The 16,635-nt window shown below is 57.3% G+C and overlaps 1 protein-coding gene across 3 annotated transcripts in view; it reads right to left on the reverse strand.

Annotated features, from left to right (window-relative positions):
- The window catches only part of TOGARAM2 (TOG array regulator of axonemal microtubules 2), a 59,622-nt gene extending 47,714 nt beyond the window's left edge, over positions 1-11,908 (reverse strand). For 2 of the 3 annotated variants that reach the window (XM_051839916.2, XM_051839897.2), the window contains exon 1: positions 11,684-11,907. The gene's annotated coding sequence lies outside the window, so the exon portion shown is untranslated. Of the gene's footprint in view, positions 1-11,683 lie in introns of all 3 variants that reach the window. The other variant, XM_051839920.2, reaches the window with a different exon arrangement.
- Positions 11,909-16,635: the final 4,727 nt, after the last annotated feature.

Raw genomic sequence — 16,635 nt, forward strand, 5'->3', positions numbered from 1 at the left:
GCTGCCTCCATTTCCCAAAAAGGGTCCCTCTCCAGGAGGCTCTGCCAGGTCTGGGGGAGCTTGCTTTCTGCCAAGGACCACTTAGATATTTATAACATCATTTGTGGGCCATTCAAAATTATCAGCCTAAAAAGTAGCCACTATAGATATGTATTAAGATTTATTTATTTTCATTTGAAAGTCAGAGTTACACAGAGAAAGAAGGAGAGGCAGAGAGAGAGAGAGAGAGAGAGGTCTTCCATTCACTGGTTCACTCCCCAATTGGCCGCAATGGCCAGAGCTACACCCATCCAAAGCCAGGAGCCAGGAGCTTGTTCTGGGTCTCCCATATGGGTGCAGGGGCCCAAGGACTTGGGCCATCTTCTACTGCTTTCCCAGGCCATATCAGAGAGCTGGATTGGAAGTGGAGCAGACCGGACTTGAACCGGTGCCCATATGGGATGCTGGCACTGCAGGCAGCGGCTTAACCACTACGCCACAGCGCCGGCCTCCTATAGATACGTATTGAAGTTCAAGTCCCACCTGCAGTTGCCTTGGCAGCACCAGACTGAATGATTTCATGGGCCCTGCATGGCCAGCTGGCCAGAGGGTCCCCACCCCTGCTAGAGGCCTGGAGCTACCCGCGTTCGGCAGCCCCTCTGCTGCTCTGGGCTCAGACTCCCCCGACAGCCTCCATGTCAGTGAAAGCATCAACTGCCCAAGCCCAGGGCCCTCCGTGTCCTCAGAGACACGGGCAGTACGGAAAGGAAGCCCAAAGCCTGTCCAGGACTTGTTACGGCATTGCAGGGGGCACAGCCACTTTGAGGCCCCTCCGAGGGATGCACAGCAGGGTCTCCTCAGTGCCCACTTAGGGCCATGCAACCCTGGCTTCTGTGACAACCAGGAGAGGCAGCTTTCTGGGATAATTCCCAGGTCCAGGGCCTGGAGGGAACTTAAAGATGCACACCCAAACTCTAAAAACCAGCCGCAGGGTGGGCGTTGTGGCACGGTGGGTCGAGCCGCCACAGGGGATGCCCATATCCCATACCAGAGTGCCTCATTCAAGCTCTCAGAAGGAGAAATCCAGCATGAATGTGGACAAAGCCCCAGGGGGTAGCATGGACACCACCTGGCATCTGATCACAAGGCACCCGGCTCCATCACTCTCCCTGTTAGAACAGCCCACCTTGACCCAAAGTGCTGCACAGGCCCGTGGGTCCTGCCGACCTGGATTCTGTCCTCACTCCTGTGATCTGCACTGACACCAGTGACTGACACCTCCACCCCCAGCCTCAGCCTGCCAGCTCAGGGCATGGGGTGGCCCAAGGTGAGAGACTGTTGTCCACTCCTGCCACTTACGGTGTGGTTTCAGGGAAGGGGGTGGCCCAAGGTGACAGTTGGCCACTCCTTCCACTTACACTGTAGTTACAAAGGCTCCACGGTGACCAGCACCACAGCAATGAAGACGGTGACAGAAGGGACTCAGGTTCTCAAGTTTCAAGTGGAAAAAAAAACTAAAGCCAGGATTGGCCCTGTACAGTGTCAGCCCCAAGGACAGAATCCCAGCTGCCCCTGGGCCTGGCACAGCCCACAGTAGGGAGTCAGTGCCCGGTCTGTGTCCACCCTGCTCCCAAGCGAGCTGGCAGAGACTCATCCCCGAGGGAGCCGCACGAGGAGGGCCGGGGAGAGGCCCTGAGCAGAGAGGGCAGGCCCAGAGCAGGCCCAGGGTGGGCCCAGGACCCCCTCCCCGCCCTGCTCCCAGGGCTGCCACACCCACGCTCCCCTTGCTGCCTTGTGATCCACCCCTTCCCCTTTTAGACTCTAGCTCGGATGGACGTGGTGGGGACAATGGTGCCCAGGCCAAGAGAGTGGAGAGCGGAAGGAAGGACGACCACGGTGAGGGAGGGCGGCAGAGTCTACAAACGAGCGCGACTGCACTATTCTCTGCAGACAGATGCAGGCCCCTCCCACCCCAGAGCCCATGTCCCAGGAGGCCCCTGCTCCGGGTGCCACTGGGACACCTGGGGCATTGGCCTGCGAGTCAGACACCGCTGGTTGGGATCCTGCCCTTGCGCCCTTGTATTAACTTGGGAAAGGTATTGAATTCCTCTGAGCTTCAGTCTCTTCATCTTAAAAAATAGTCCTAAAAACACGTTTTATTATGATTGAAGTAATATACAGAAAGAATGTAGTGCCATTACTGATATATTCCAGTGGCTCAGTAGTGTCAGATCTGAACCCTCCACCTCCTTCCCTGGGGAGAACAACCACACACACACACACACACGCACACGCACACACACACAGAGTCACACAGGGCACACACATGCATATATGTACACATGCACATATGTGCCATACATACTTGTACACACATGCCCTGCATAGGTACATGCACACACGCATGAACATGCATGACCATATAGCCATCGTATCTTCAAACTTACGATGAGCCAGACCCCCATCCGTACAAGACACACCAGGTTGCACAGATACCCTCCCGTGAGGAGGAGACAGATGTGTTCAGCGAGTAAAAGGCTGAAACTAGATGGTGCCATTGACCCCTCAAGTTCACGTCTATGAGTTCGTGCTTCTGAGTGAATGGTCAGGGTGACTCTGCAGGATCAGTGGACACCACTGTGACCCCAGGCAGGGTGAGAGGACCCTCCCCCACCCTGCCTGTCACTCCAGGCAGAACAAACGAATGCCCACTCTCACCCCAGGCGGGGCCATGCATTGTCCCCCAGCTCCTCCATGGAGCCACCTCTGTCCTCACCAGGCACAAAACCAAGGGGGCCTAAAAACAAAACTCCCCCTCCTGAGTAGCTTGTCTCAGGTCTGCAGGTACAGTAAGGAGAAGCTGACAGAGGCAGGGAAGCCATAGGGAGAAAGAGCAAGGACACTTGGGGAGGCCAGAGGAGTCGTGCCCGGCAAGCCACAAGAGAGGGATCGGAAGAACGTGGGGCTGGCCCTGTGGCGGAGCAGGTTAAACCCCTGCCTGCAGCGCCAGCATCCCATGTGGGCGCCAGTTCAAGTCCCAGCTGCTCCACTTCCCATCCAGCTCACTGTTAAGGGCCTGGGAAAGCAGTAGAAGATGGCCCAAGTGCTTGGGCCCCTGCACCCACATGGGAGACCCAGAACAAGCTCCTGGTTCCTAGCTTTGGATCAGCCCAGCTCTGGCCATTGCAGCCATTTCGGGAGTGAACCAGTGAATGGAAGATCTCTGTCTCTCCCTCTCTCTCTGTCAATCTGCTTTTCAAATAATTAAACCAATATTTTTTTTAAAGTTAAAGCCCTCTCTACACACAGTCTTGTTGAGCAGAAATGAGGTGCAGGCAGTTAACATTCCTGAGATCCAGGGTGCCCTGTCCCAGCACTGCTCTGTGTGATTCCAGATCCCATGCTGCTTAACTAAAAAAAGTAGATAGCATTGTCCTCGCTTTGTAGGTAAGAGATTGAGGCCCAGAGAGGTTAAAGACCTCTATCAAGGTCACGCAGAGCCTGGCAGAGTCAGGCCATGGTGTCTGTTCATCACCGAGCATGTCAGAGTGTATGTGCAGGGATCAGCAAGCATGGATTTGAACCCACGCCTGTCAGCTGTGTGGCCTGGGACACGCGGCTGAACGTCCTGAGCCTCTGTTCATGTGCAAAATGGAAATAATACCTGTCCCACGAGGTTACTGAGAAAAGTCAACGAAATAGGAAAAGCATTTCAGGCTGTGGCTGGCCCCGAGCAGGTGCTCACTGGACAGTGGCTGTTAGAACCCTTGTTTGCTGAGTCATTGTTTTGCTGTGTTCAGAGGCTCACAGAAAGGGGACTGTCCCCTGTGCAAGTCTCTGGAGGCTACGGAGGCCAGGCTGGGGCTGGGTGGCAAGTTCATGGCCTCGTGGCACAGGATGGCCTTTATTGCTTGAGTATTCTGGACCGAGAGGAGGTGGTGGGCGGGCCAGGGCAGGACACTGGGAGAGCAGGTCAGGCTGGGAAACGCTGGGAAGAGACCCCTCCCCAGCAGAACAGAGGCGGGGAAGCAGGCTGAGCACCTCTTAGTGACCTCAGGACACAGCGGGCGGGCAGCAGCCCTGGGCAGACAGGGCCTCCCCGACATTCGTGTGCTCCACACAGCTACGGATCACAGCAGCCCAGGGCGTGTGTTGGGGGAGGACAGTGGGGAATGGGTGGGCGGGGGAGAAGAAGGGGAGCGTCCTCCCAGCCCCAGGGGATTCTGCTGAGACGCTGGTCTGTGAGTTGCAGTTTCACTTAGCGCTCGCGTGGAGCACTGCCCAAGGCTGTCATTATTAAGGGGGCGCCTTTCACACTGCACACACTGCAACGCTGCACTTTTCAGTCTTTTTCTGATGACTGGAAGTAAAGAGTCTGGAGGAAGAAGCGTCCTTTGGGGGCCGGCACCATGGCACAGCGGGTTAAGCTGCCATGGGTGATGCTGGCATTCTACATCTGAGCGCCAGTTCCATTCCCAGCTGTTCCTCTTCCAATCCAGCTCCCTGCTGATGGCCAGGGAAAGGAACTAAAGTTGGCTCAAGTGCTTGGGCCCTGCACCCTTGTGGGAGGCCAGGATGAAGCTCCTGGCTTCTGGCTTCGGCCTGGCCCAGCCCCAGCTGTTGGGTATGCAAGGTCTCTCTCTCTCTCTCTCTCTCTCTCTCTCTCCCTCTCCCTCTCCCTCTCCCTCTCCCTCTCCCTCTCCCTCTCCCTCTCCCTCTCCCTGTTTCTCTGCCTTTCAAGTACATAAATCTTTTTTTAAAAAGCATGTTTTTCTAATACTCAGAAGGAACAGTCTGAGCCCACCATGGCCCTGGTGACAAAGGGTCCGTAATTGGTACATAAATCTATAAAACCCAAAATCCCCCACACCTGCCCCCGCCTTCGTGTATCGTGTTGATGCAGACAGGAACTGAGATGAATCAAAGCACCCACTGGTAATTTAACACAAGTGCCCGTACCTGCTTCCCCCGTAGCTACAGTTCAGGCTGGACAGTTCCTAACGACTCAGCTAGTGTCTCGCTGGCGGGTGAAGGGTTCGTGGGAGGCCCCGAGCACCTGCAGAACCAAACCTGAGCCCTCCTGGGCCGACGTGACCAACCACAGCGGCTGGGCGGCTCACATGACAGAACCGGGGCTCCCGGTCCTGGGGGCTGAACTGGGATCCCTGTAAGGACTCCTGGCTGTGGTGGCTTTCTCCCCACACCCTCCATGGAAAAGGGGGGCGCTATCTGGACATTAGCCCATCACAGGGGCCCACCCCATGGCCTCACCTATCCCTAATGACTTCCCACAGGCCCCACCCACCAAGACAAACACCCTGGGGACAGGGCTTCAACACGCGCCTCCCTTGGGCCCGCAACACGCCACACACCCAAGGCCATCAGGAGCCAGTGCCTGCCCAGGGCATCACAGTGGCCAGCAGCCACCAAGCCTTCTGCGGGGCTGGGAGCAGAGCTGCCTTTTCCAGCTGCCCACCAAGGCTCCTGACAACGCCCGCCTCGGCCCTCCAGGCCCTGGGCAGAGCCCATATTCCCGTGGGGCTGGGAGCCATTGCAGCAAATCCCGCCGGAAGCGCCAGGGCGATGCGCAATGGGGCCGGGGACTCGGCAGCCTCTGTCCTCCCCTTGAGATTGCCACCCTCGAGGCAGCGCCCGAGTGCTTGGTCTAGGTCACGGGGTCTTGAAGGAAAAAGGGCGTGGCCAGGGCTCCAGGAACGCCAGGTGCCCCTGCTCGGCGCGGGAGCTCCTGTCTTCCAGCCAGGGTCTGTGTGAGCTCTGGCAGGGACCCGGGCGTGGGAGCGACGGGGAAGAAACCCAACGCCCTTTCCAACGACAGTCCCGGCGCAGGCGTCCTGACCTGGACTCTGGCATCCGGCTGTCACGTGCCATGAGAGGGTGGGCTGTCCTGGAACAGGGGTCAGGCTTCTGCCTGTGCCTGTCCAGGCCACGGGGCTGGGCTGGGCTCGGCCTCAGAAACGTTCAATGGCTTCTGCCGGAAACCAAGGTCCAGGTGGTGATGGGAGGTGGGCCAAAGTGGAAATCTGGGCACTGCAGGCATCTGTAGCCCACGGACCAGTGACAGAGAAGTAACAGACGAGTGTAGCCTGCCTCGGAGAAGAGAAAGGGAGAAGGGGGCAGCGGGGGCAGCAAGCCGGGGAAGGGAGGCGCTCAGGGAAGAAAAAGCAGAGGGGGGAAGAGGCCGGGCCAGGGGCTCTGCCTCCTGGTGCAAGGCAAAGGGCCACCACTCCACCAAATCAGCCCCGGGCACAGTGAGCAGCGAGTCCACGTGTGGAGGTGTGCTTGGGGCGGGGGGCCCCAGGCCAGGCTGGCAGGGGCGGGGAAGCTTCGTCTACCAGGCTACAGATGCACAGACCCCAGGGCTGGCAGTTCCGCTCCCCTAGGTAGGCACCCTGAGACGATCTCCCACACTCGATCCAGGAAAAGATGCCCAAGAATGTGGCCAGCAAGCATCTGGAGAGAGGCCCAAAGCCAGAGCCCGGCCCAGATGTCCAACAGAAGAACAGGGGCGTGCGCCGCGGTGTGTGTCCCGTCCCAGCTGGCTCACGGCTGTGGGGACAGCCCCCGCCCCCTAGGTGTCCCCCAGGGCTCAGGCTGACAGCACCCCTCCCCCACGGCCGCAGCATGCCTCTTCAGCTCTCCCTGGACGGAAACCAGCCAAGCCAGCCTGGGCCGCAGAGGCTGCAGGGGACATGCCCGGCTCGGGTGTCTCCACTCCCAGAGAGAACTCACTGACCCCACTTTACAGATGAGGAACTGAGGCTGAGAGGCCAGCAAGAGCGTCAGTGGCTGGTGTTAGAGTCCAAACTCAACGCTTTAACTGGGTCCCCCCCGTGCCCCACTGTCCCTTGGGACACCACCGCCCTCGCGCTCCCTGGAGCCCTGGCCACGGGCGAGGTGGAGCACCGCCCACCTGCACAGGTCATAAGCCGGGACCTGGGCAGTGCCTCCTGCCCAGAGAGCAGGGAGTCCCACCTCCCCCGCCGGAGTTGCACAGAAGTCTAGAGAGGGGCCGGCCGCTCCGTGGTCACACAGCCCCCAGGTCACGATGGCACGGTGCCTCTCACCACAGCCGTGTGCTTGCTCCAAGTCCGGTCCCTGTCTGTTCCCTCCAAGGACTTCAGGGCCCTGACCACCCCCCGCCCCTTCCCGTGCCAGTGGGGTGGTGGACCCGCAACCGCTCACCTCTCTGTCCAGATGCCAAACCCCTGCCGCCAGGGGAATTCAGGGTCCTTGGTCCCTCCAAAGTCAATGCTGCTGTGGACCCCAGGAGGGAGTGGGCAAGGACCGGGCAGCCCCCAGCCTGGCCCGCCTTGGCCCCCGCCCAGTCCACTGGGCCACAGCCTCCTGTCCAGGCAGGCGCTGGGGCGGCCGTGGTGGCGGGCGGCAGGCGAGTTGCTGCTCTGGGCTCTCCTTGGATAAACAAGGCTGCATAGCAACCGCTCTCTGTGTGCCGCAGCCAGAGCCAGGAGACTGGTCCTCTGTGGCCTCTGTGGCTCGCCCGGGTGCTGGGCACTCCCCAGTGACTCACCTGTTCCCTGGGGCTGGGGATGCCAGAGAGCGAGACAGAGTGATGGTCACAGCAAGGAAGCCTTGGGGCGGGGCTGTTGGCATTGAGCCCCCGGTTTTGCTCACTTGGCTGCTGGGCCCAGTTGGGGCCAGCTCACTAGCTGCTTTGAAAGGCAGAGGGGCAGACAGAGGGAGCAGCCAGGCCTCAATAGCAGGCAGAGCTGGGTCTGAATCCTGCCCCCAGTACTGCCAGCTGTGTGTCCTCTGGCCAGTACATAACCTTTCTTGGCCTCAGTTTCCTCATCTATAAAATGGGTATAATGGTGCTGACTTGCTAAAGCTGCTGGAAATATTAAATAGGCCCACATAACAGGTTTGTGACTTTGTCTAGCGCATAGTAGGCCTTTCCATTTCTCCCCCAGAAGCACTTACATAGCAAGAAGACCGTGGCCTTCCCCCAACCAGGTTCCTCCGCCCCAACTTTTGGAAAAACATGAACCTCGCAGCCATGTGTGCTTCCTCACTGAGTCCAGGCCCCTGGCCAGAAATCTACACAACAGCCATCATTCCACACCCTACCCTATCCTAACCCTCGCCGTCCAATCCACGCAGCCTTGCCGAGAGTTGAGAGCCCAGAAACACCAAGGGTGTTTCCAGGCTGGGCTCCTGTTCTTCAGGAGGGCCGAGCAGGGAGGCGTGGGGCTCTGCTCCTCCCTGACAGCCACTGAGGCCCTGGGGGAGGAGCAGCTGTTGTCCAGCCAGCTGCAGCAGGGCTGAGGCACACCAGCAGGCAAGGACAGAGAGCAAGGCCCCTGCACGCAAGGCAGGGTGGCCAGGGGAGGGAGCCAGCAGGGGACCTGAGCTCCGACTTCCCCGCAGAGGCCTGAGAGAGAGGCGTTTCCTGCAGCCTGGGAAGGGGGGTCACGGGCATGAGACGGCCCCTGGGAGACAGGGATGAAGAGTCCCAGGGCCAGGTGGGAACATGAGTCCGGCAGAGCAAGGCCTCGCCCCAGGTACACAGCTCAGGAGTGAGAGTGAGTTCTCAGTGGTGGGACCAGGAGACAAGAGACTTGTGTTCAGCCCTGATGCTGTCACCAACTTCCCTCTGTGGCCTCCAACAAGCCCCTGCCTGCCCTGGGTTTCCAAGCTGTAGTTTGCGAAAGGGGGGATCAGAGACTGCGTGACCTCCAGGTCTCAGAGTCCGGTGCCCTGAAGTCTGGGACCTGCCCCAGCCTGGAAGCCCCCTCCCTTCCAGGAGGTAGGCTGGCACCGTCTCTGGACAGGCACTGTCTCCGCACAGGCACTCTGCAAGGGCTGACTCATCCTCTCAGTCCAGTGCACCTGCTCTACCCCAGCCTGGAGGGCTGGGAGGCGCTGATTGTCCGAGAACTTGGCGGGAGGATGGCGCTCAGGCACTGCCAAGGACCCAGAACCGTCCTCACCCAGCTGCACTTCCCTCTGCTTGACTTGTTCCCTGGGAAGCTCCAAATCATTACAAGCAACATAAGCTGAAACCAGAGAGCACCAACCAAACCTTTCACATCACGGATGAGGAGAACTGAGGCCCAGAGGCCCACATACAGTCAGTGGTTGTGATAGGTCCCTCAGGCCCAAGGCCACCTGACTTTGCTGCTTCTGAGCCCAGCTGTCTCTCAGTGGCTTCACCCAAAAAAATCCAACTGCTCACCCCACACGGGCTATGCCCCTCCCACCCTCCTCTCCCATTCCCAAAAAAGGAAGTGTCAGAGAAGAGCAGCTTACACCCCACAGCCACAGAGAACTGGAGGGAGGACACCGTTTTTTCAACAGTGGATGGATGGATGGATGGGAGGATGGATGGATGGATGGATGGAAGGATGATTGGAATATGGGTGAATGGGAGGATGAGTGGAGGAATGAATGGATGGATGGGAGGAAAAAGGAAGGATGGAGGAAAATGAGTGTGAATAGATCAATGAATTCATTAATTTAATTAAAGAGAGAATATAAATAAAAAGATGGAGAGAGAAGGAACCAACAGGTGAGGAAAGATCTGGCAGCCAGTAGAGAAAAGGTATTTGATTCATTTTTATAACAGCATACAAAAAATAAGACACTTCCTAAAGTGCTCCCACATCTCCACCTATAAAAACCCATCATGCTTCGGATGGCATTTGGGACGGCAGTTAGATGCTGCTTGCGACACCCTCAACCCATCTCAGAGCGCCGGTGTGCGTCCCAGCTCTGCATCCAATCCAGCCTCTGCTAATGCGCACGCTGGGAGGCAGCAGGTGATGACCCAAGTACCTGGGTTCCTGCCGCCCACATGGGAGAGCCGGGCTGGCTTCCAGGCTCTTGGCTTCAGCTCCCGTTAAGGGCCATTTCAGGCATTTGGGGAGTGAACCAGAGGATGGGCGATCTCTCCTTCTTCCTCTCTCTCTCTCTCTCTGTGCCTTTCGAATAAAAGAAAAGAATGGCTAAGGGAAGTTCTCCAACAGGAGGAAATGATAGCAGAAGGAAATGTGCAACCCTAGGAGTGGAGAAAGGACAGCAGGCACAGCACAGGGGTGAATTTAATAGGCTATTCCTCCCTCCCTGGAGCAGGGCAGGTACACAGGGTGAAACAGAGCGTCCGAAAGCCCCAGAAAAACCCAAGCACAGCTCACACAATTGGACACCCTCAAGGGACCATGTCCAGGAGCGTATCTGGGGGGTTTGGAGCAACATCTGGGGATCAAGCAACTTTCCAGCCCCACTGCTGAATGCCACCCCGTGCCAAGGCCCCTGATGGCTGAAGACACTCCAGGGAGGTTTCCTGTCCCTTCAAGCTGACAATGCGCTCACTGCCACTCCACTGGGTCAGAGGCTCGCAAAGCCTCGCACGCCTGGGAGGGGAGGACAAGTCAAGTCCATGGGGCGGCCTCCAAGCACCTTCCCCAACACAGAAGAGCAGCTGCCCTCGGAGGAGGCCGGCAGGAGGGCAGCCCCGGCCCTCAGCGCCTGTGGCGAGAGGCGAGGCCGCGTTCCCACCCACTCCTCATCGCCTGTGGGAAGAACACGAGCAAGTCACAGCCTGTGCGGGGGGGTGGTGGTGGTGGAGGACAAGGAGGGGCTGGGGCCGCGTCACTTCAACAGCGGTGAATTCACAGAGGGGACCCGTGCCCGTGCAGCTGGCAGACTGGGCTTGGCCACCGGCTCCAGGGCTCAGGCGCTACCTCACGGTGTGCCAGGGGTAAGCTTATCAGCAACTGGCTTCCGCGATGGCCGTGGATTCTCTGGCTCAGAGGTGCTCAAGAAGCCGGAGAGTGGCCTTCCGGGGCGTTTCTTAGGGACATCAGTCTCCTCCTGCCCCGACCCTCCCCCACAGACGCCTGTATGTTCCAGCTCAGTGGTCCTGGAACATGGGCGAGGCAGAAGCAGTCCCTGGGGTCCGGGTGGGTCCTGTGTGTTAATCCAGCTGCAGTCTGGCGTTATGCCCTTGCCCAACCCTGCCCAGGGCATCTCCCCCCGGCCACTCCCCAGGTGCAGTGTGGGACACCATGTGAATGGGAAGAAGAAGGAAGCTCCCACGGCAAAGGAAGCGTGGGAAGCGCCGGCTTACAGAACGCCGAGGCGGCCCCTGCACAGCCCCCACCTCAGCGTCTTCAGCAGCCGCATGCAATGCAACGCTCCAGTAAGGGGCCGGGTGGGAGGCCGCTTCCAGGCCTGTGAGCCCGCAAAGACCCGTTTGTTCATGAAATATTTCTGAAGACCAGAATTTTTAAAACACATAGTCCAAAATTCTGCTGTAATCTGAAGTTGCCAAGGTAACGAGGCCAGAACTTGAGCAGAATCCAATAACAAGTTTATCATTCCATTCAAAGACTATTTTGCTTCCTGGGACCATGGAGAAAAAGCAGACCTCAAGAAAGGTGTGCGATGGTCAGGTGCATCTCTCTCCGCAGCCCATCCAGGGACCCTCCAGGGAAGGCATCAGAAACCAAAAGAGAGGGGAAAGCATGTGCAGAAAAACACACGGCAGCAAAGCTGGGATCCCAGGGGCGGAGGGCAGCGGGAGAGGACCTGTCTCCCACCGCAGAACTGACGTGCGCTCCCACACGCCCCACCACCAATCCCTTCTCAGGAAACGGAACCACCACCAGTCCGAGGCCAGGCCCCCTCCAGAGTGTGCCTGGCAACCAGACCCCCAGCGTCCCACCTGCTAGCTGAGAAGCCAGGTTTCAGGAGAGCCCCCTTGGCTGGGCGGTCCCGAGGCTGGGTCTGTGGTCTCCAGGCCCGCTGGGCCCTGCAGGGGGCGAGGCAAAAGGAAGGAGACCCTCACATCCTCCCAGGGTGGACAAGCCAGGGCCAGCCAGAGGACGGCCAGGCCCGCTGGGCTCTGGGCACTGGCTCTGTCTGATGTCAGTGGGAGGAGGACTCCTGCTTCTTGCCGTTCCCTGGGTGACAGTTGCCATGGATATAAATCAATTTTTGGTGACTGCGTGTCGCCAGTTGAATATCAAGAGTATGTTCCTGGGAACCACAGCCGGACAGAGACACACACGGGGACAGGGCGACAGCATGCTTGGGCCTGGATACCAGCAGGTGCCTGGCTCCAGGGAGCCCAGCCTGGCTCCAGCAGCACGGATTCACGTGCCAAGGAGCAGTAACCGGACACTCGGGTGAGCCCCCCTCCCCCCACAGCAGCATGCAGGGAATGTCCACCAACCAGCCCCCGGAAGAAGGTCTGCCAGTCTAAGCACTTCCGACGCCAACTCCGCCATCCTCACAACAACCTACGGGGGGGGGGGGGGGGGGGGGATGCTCTCATTGTTCTCCTTCTACAGATCAGGGGACTGAGGCTGAGAGATGGACGCTCAGCTACTAGTGGTAAGGCCAGGATTCAAACACCTGGGCGTGGGCCGTCCCTGCACTTTGTGGTCATCTGGGGAGTGAGCCAGTGGATAGAAGATCCATCTCTCTCTCTCTCAAATAAATAAATATTTTAAAGCCCTGCCCAAACCTTAATCTAATCAAACCTGAAGCTCTGTGCTGTCCCACACCCTGGCCATGGCTACTTACATGTAAATTAATGAAACCTGCACAGAACCGGAAGTTCGGTTCCTCAGCCCCCCTGGCCTCGTTTTAACCGCATGCTGAGTAACTCCCGCATGGGACAGCACAGCAACACTTCCATCATCACACAGCTTCAGCCACCGCAGAGAGAGCTGACAGAACTCCTGGACGTCAGAGGACACAGAAGACAGAGTGGGTGCTGAGCCCACAGCGGGGAGGCCAGCAGGCCGGGCCTTGGCTCCCCCCATGACACCTGCTGGCCTGCTCCTGGCCAAGGAGGACACCAGCGGGAGCAGAGAAGACAGGACAATCAAACCAAGGACGAAGCCAACCAGACCCTCCCTGACTCGGGGTGAAAAAAGTCACCCAAAACACACACTTTGGGGACACTGGGAAACACATGACAGGCGTTGGATATTCTACATTGGGAAATTATTGCTGGGGTTGTTAGTATAATAATGCTATTGTGGTTATGGTGGAGACCATGATTCTTAGGGACTTCACACTGAAGTATTCAGGAGTAAGGTGGCAGGAGCTCTTCAGCCTCTGTTCTAACAGGTCAGCAAAAACGAACATAAAGGACGCAAAAGACAGCAAAACAGTAACCACTCACTTCAAGGGGCCTGCATCTAGGTAGCTAACTATTCTTTTAATTCTTCTGTAGATTTGAAATGTTCTTAAGTTGGGGAAAATAAATGAAAAACACAATCCTGTCCCCCTCCTCTGCGATCGACAAGATGCAGATGGATGCTGCTCGCAGACAAAGCCCACAGGGACGGTCCAGCAGGGGCCCATCTGGTCCAGCTTCCTGTGCCCAGCAGGCCGGCACTCCACCAGGTGAGGCCCACAGGGAGGGCGGCAGGTCCAGGAAGGTTCAGGGGACCAGCAGTCTGCCCCCGGGTCGCTGCCCCCACCCGAAGCCAGACACCCTCACTGCTAAGCTGGAGGCTCCTGGGCTCTGCTCCGGGACCCGCAGGTCAGAAAAGAAAGGGCCGGGAGCCCTGTGGAACTCCGCAGAAAACTCAGATCCACACCCTCCGTGGGAGCTGGCCCAGGAAGCGGTGGTCTATCACAGCTGCTCTGGAAGGTATCCAGGCCTGCATAAGAAATTTGCACAAAGCAAGCCTGGCACCTAGTGGTCATGTTTATGTTAACATTCGTACAGCCTGGGCGGTCTGCAGGGATGACTGGGTAGTGAGGCATAGGAAGGTGCAATAGTTGCACTCGGGCTCTAACCACTTCAGACAGTGGTGATGAGGGACACACATGTGTGCACTATAAAAGCCAAAGGCAGGGGCTGGCGCTGTGGCACAGTGGGTTCAGCCTCCACCTGCAGTGCTGGCATCCCATATGGACAACGGTTCAAGTCATGGCTGCTCCACTTCCAATCCCGCATCCTGCTAATGGCCTAGGAAAGCAGTGGAAGATGGCCCAAGTCCTTGGGTCCCTGCACCTACGTAGGAGACCCAGAAAAAGCTCCTGGCTCCTGGCTCCATATCAGGCCAGCTCTGGCCATTGCAGCCATTTGGAGAATGAACCAGTAGACAGAAGATCTCTGTATCTCTCCCTCTCTCTCTGTAACTCTGCCTTTCAAAGCAATAAATAAATCTTTCTTTAAAAATAAATTAGCACAGCCATCCCACTAGGCTATGTGGCAGAACCTGTAGCCAGTGACTGGAATTCCACCCCCAGGCCCCCTGGGACAACCCCGACACAGGTGCACGGAGCCCCGACAGAAGCTGGAAACAGTGTGCTGTCAGACAACAGCTCCCCGGCCTGAATCTGCACCAGTGGCTCTCAAAAGTGTCACACAACAGTAGCAGCCACAGTGTCACCCAAGGAACTTGGAAACACACGCTCCTGCCCAACCAAGTCAGCACGGGGTGGGGTGCGGGGGGGCAAAGCTATGTGCTCTCCGCAGCCCTGTGACTACCCTGATGTAAATAGAAGGGGGCTTCACTGTGACTGGCTTGTCAACAGCTCCAGAATACATCAGCACACTGCAGCCTGGACACGGTCAGTGGGGTGGGCGGACAACGCACTTGTTTCCTGAGGGCGCATCTGGGCGTGTGCGGATTCACAGGGACAGCTCTGGAGGACAGTCAGACGGAGAGGGAGTGGGCACCAGCGGGAGGACGCAGTCTCAGCAAACCTGTAACACGGTCACATTTTCACACAAAAATGTTTCCATAGCCCTACACCAGGAACCAAAGCGTACTTCTTACCAGGAAACACGGAGAGGTCAAATTCTCAGAGGTGGAAGGGAGAGGGGTGCAGGGCCGGGGGGGGGGGGGGGGGGTGATGGCTGCACGGCTTGAGGTTACTTCCTGCCACCAAACTGTGGGGACACTGCTGAACATGGTGAAAACGGTCAATTTTACATGAGATATATTTTATCACAATGCTTTTAAAAATAAATTTAAAAAAAAACCTTAACAGGGACATTAGCCGTGAGAAAGACACCAGCTCCACTGCCAGTGCAGCCACTTTTGGCCTGAAGACTGCGCCCTTCCCAGGGTGAGTGCCCGGCAGCGCTCAGCGAGGCTCAACCCTGCCCGGGCACGGGTGGCCACAACCACAGCACCTCGGCCAGCCTCGGCCAGAGCCGGGGTTGGGGCCGGCTGAGCTCCAGCTCCAGCAGGAAACCGCACATGCACAGGGCGGCTGAGCTAAGCCCTGAAAGGCCTCCCTGCAAAGGCGCAGGGGAAACCAATCGGGGAGGGAGAGGCAGGCCACAGCCCTGCACCTGCCCAACCACGGGCCCACACTGGGAGCTCACCTGCCTCCCTCCCACCAGCAATCTGTTCAGAGCGCTGGCGCTGTGGGTGGGGTCTGAGCTCCAAGGGAGCAGAGCACAGGGAGGTGCAGGGCAGGTATCCAGGGGCTGTGGAGAAACGCGGCTCTCAGGCTTCAGCCTGGCGCCCGGGGACAGTCAGGCCACCCAGGACAGAGGACGGGAGGCTCCGCGCTCCCACCAGGCAGCCTTCCCGGTGCAGCTCTTCCGGCCTGGGTGCCTGAGGGTCTGGGAAACCTTACACTTGTTTAGCTTAAGCTGCCCCCCACCCCAAGGAATCTTCCGCTTTATGATGTAGAAAGATGAAAGCCGCAGAAAACACAGAACAAGTCAAAGCTCCTGGCTTCTGCCTGGCCCCACTCTGACTGCTGCAGCCATCTGGGGAGTGAACCAGCAGACGGAAGACCTCTCTCTCTCTGCCTCTCAAATAAACAAATCTTTAAAAAAAAATGATGGAAAAAAAAAAAAACAATGATGGAACTGAACATGAAAGCAAGAGTTGAACGCAGACTCATGATGAAATGGAAATAAAACACGGCTGGCAGAACTGGAAACTGAACCTTTCGGGGAGTAACGTGACCCACTTCTCAGTCTTAGGAGAATATTCATGTCATTTCACTCGGTAGTATTACTCCTGGACACGTCTCCTATGAATATATTTTAAGGAAAATCTGTCCAAGAATCACTCACTATAGCATTCCTTAAAACAAGAGAACGGTTAAAGTGTACATGGGTGGAACAGTTAGAGCCACAAATATCCTTTCAAGATAATTAGCAACATGACACTAGGTGAAAAGTCATAAAATGAATATTCCAATTTTACACAAAATCTGTGTGTGTTCATGCAAAGGACACAACAGACCAAGACAAATGGTTAGCCTCATATTACTTTATTACCTTTTATACCTTCCAGTATTTGCCAAGATTTCTTCAGTGAACATAGCATTTTTAAAAAAAAATTTATTTGAAAGGCAGAGTTACAGAGGCAGACACAGAGAGGTCTTCCATCCGCTGGCCCACTCCCCAAATGGCCACAGCAGCCAGAGCTGGGCCAATCAGAAGCCAGGAGCCAGGAGCTTCTTCTGGGTCTCCCATGTGGGTGCAGGGGCCCAAGGACTTGAGCCATCTTCTACTGCTTTCTCAGGCACATTAGCCAGGAGCTGGATAGGAAGTGCAACAGCCGGGACTCGAACTGGTGCCCATATGGGAGGCCAGCACTGCAGGCCCAGACTTTAACCCACTGCACCACAGCATCAGCCTCTGCAGAAGGATTTCAACCAGTGCTCATATGAGATGTTGGC

Source organism: Oryctolagus cuniculus, chromosome 2 (assembly GCF_964237555.1).
Source record: "Oryctolagus cuniculus chromosome 2, mOryCun1.1, whole genome shotgun sequence".
In the NCBI taxonomy this organism is placed as follows: domain Eukaryota; kingdom Metazoa; phylum Chordata; class Mammalia; order Lagomorpha; family Leporidae; genus Oryctolagus; species Oryctolagus cuniculus.